Genomic DNA, 2,525 nt, shown 5'->3' on the forward strand with positions numbered 1-2,525 from the left:
GTAGTATTTATTATAATAATGGGCAATATTAATTGAGTGCCCACCAAATGCCAGCTCTTTGTGTTAAGCATTTTATAACTTAATTTTCTCCTTGCAACTCATTTTTTCACAGAAAAAAAGCAAGACTCAAAGAGCTCAGCTAATTGCCTGAGGTTTCACAGCAGGTGGCAGTGCCATTCTTCTCACTACATCTTTCCTTGTTGTTAATCTTCACCCAAGGAAAGTTTTCCATTGACTTTTAGAGAGAGTGGAAGGGAAGGGGAGAGACAGAGAGAGAGAAACATCGATGTGAGAGAGACACATCAATTGGTTGCCTCCCACACTTACCAGAACCGAGGACAGGGACTTAGCCTGCAAACTAGGCATGTGCCCTTCACCAGAATCAAACCCAAGACCCTTCAGTCTGCTGGCTCCCAGCTATTACCGGCTAACTGCTCTGTCTCTTTCACTCTCTGGCTTCTCTAATTGAGAACATCCAGAATTTTTTCCTCGTCACTAGAATAAAGAATCTTATTAAACTCACTGAAGTCACATGTGCACATACAACCATCATCACTGTGGTCTGGCCAGTGAGATGTGCTGTTACCTCTACTCTGGGGCCCTGAACCACACTCCCCAGAACCAGCTGGATGTGGAAATTGGCAGCTGTTAGAAAAGGGGAAATGGAAGTCATGTCCACCACAGGCCATTGTCAAATAAAATGTCGACTTCCGGTTTCCACCCTAACATATAAAAGCTTGGAAGTCCTTACTCTCATCCTTACAATTAAAAAAATGGTGAACAATCCCAAAAAACAGGAACTCTTTTAGATCCATCAGATGATTGGAGTCACATGACTATGAAATTAACTTTGGCTGCTGCAAACCACGGAGATTTAGGGCTTCGTTAGCACAATACAACCTAGCCTATCTTCCTGATAAGACGGAAAACATGTTTTCCACTCAAAGTGAGAGACGAGATCAAAAAGCATGAGAAGAGAAGACAGATTTCACCACATCAAAATGTAATGCATCTATTTGGCAAAACACACATCAAATGGAGAAAAGTGGCAAGCTAGAGAAGCCATTTGCAAGTTACATGGCAACAAGCTGACACCCATGACAGTCGAGGTCTCCTTACAAACAATCCAATGGAAAAGAGGACCAAAGGTCTCAAACTGAAATTCTGAAAGAAGAAATTGGCCAAAAAGTATGTGAAAAGATACTCAACTGCAGTTTAGAGCAGAGTGAAAAATTCAAATGAAAATATTGCCACCCTGGACAGTGTGCCTCAGTTGGTTGGACACCAAAAAGCTGTAGGTTCGATTCTGGTCAGACACATACCTTGGTTGTGGGTTCTGAAAATGTACTGGTGCTGGAGCGTGTTTGTAACAGTTGTGAAAAAATGTGAATGTACTTGATGCTGGAATTTACACTTTGAAGGATCATAGAGTTAAATTTTATATAATTTAAATTAAATTTATTTTTAATAGAATTTTATTAAACGTTATGTAAAATACATTTTCTTGTACTCAATAGTATAAAAATACAGTAAAATTCTAAGTATATGTAAGATTAAACTGAAACAGTTTAAAACTGCTGTTACTGGGGAGGAGAAACCCTCTCTGCCGTGCAGCTGATAGACGCTGTGGCCCAGGACCTGGGACCACAGGCCTCTCAGGAACTGAGGTGAGTGGCTCACAAGCTGCAGGTGGGTCCACATCTGGAAGCTCAGTGACAGCTGCGCCTGGAGCCTGTTCTGGCTCAGGAGAGGGCACCAGAGTTGGCGTTTCCTCTTTAGTGTTTCTTCATCTTGCTCTGGAGCTGCTTCTGTAGATCCAGGAAGAGACCATGTTACCACCATGACTGCCTTTGTGTGCCTTCCAAGGAAGGAACCTCCCATCTCCATCACTGAAGTCCCAGTTCAAGCCCCCACCCCAGGAAGTCCTCCAGACCGCAGGCCCTGGGCACTGACCTGAGCGGCTCTGTGCTCCTAAGTCCAGCCTCTGGAGCTCTTCTCTGTGTTGTCCAGTCAGGTGCCCCTCCCTTCACACACACCACCCACTCCTCCTCCTCCTGTGTCTCTGCCTCAGTGGGCTCAGGTGCTGCAGCTGCGAATGGAGACGCTGGGCCTGGGTTGGCAGGTCTGGGACTGGAAAGGTGAGCTCTATGGGGGCCGATAGCATCATCAGGCTGGGAAATTCTGGCAGCTGAAAAAATCTTGAGGGTACTGGTCCATTCAAATGCCCAGGATGCAGGAGATGGCCCTGGGAGGAGGGACAGTGTTAACACAGCTGAGCTTGGCATTCTCTGTTCTTCCTGACACTGGTTAGGCCAGTCGAGCACATTCCCTGGTTTGGGGGCAGGAATGTCCCCGGACTCAGCGAGGCAGGTGAGGCAGCTGGTAACGTCTCCCACGCTCTCTCCATGGACAAGGCGGAGAAGTGGGGACGAGGTCGTGCTGCAGTTGGTAAGATTCCCACAATCTGCTCCTCACCCCACCCCTCACCGGGAGAACTCCCTGCACGGGATGAAGCCACAGGGTGT

The sequence above is a fragment of the Myotis brandtii genome, unplaced genomic scaffold (assembly GCF_000412655.1).
Source record: "Myotis brandtii unplaced genomic scaffold, ASM41265v1 scaffold5019, whole genome shotgun sequence".
Lineage (NCBI taxonomy): Eukaryota > Metazoa > Chordata > Mammalia > Chiroptera > Vespertilionidae > Myotis > Myotis brandtii.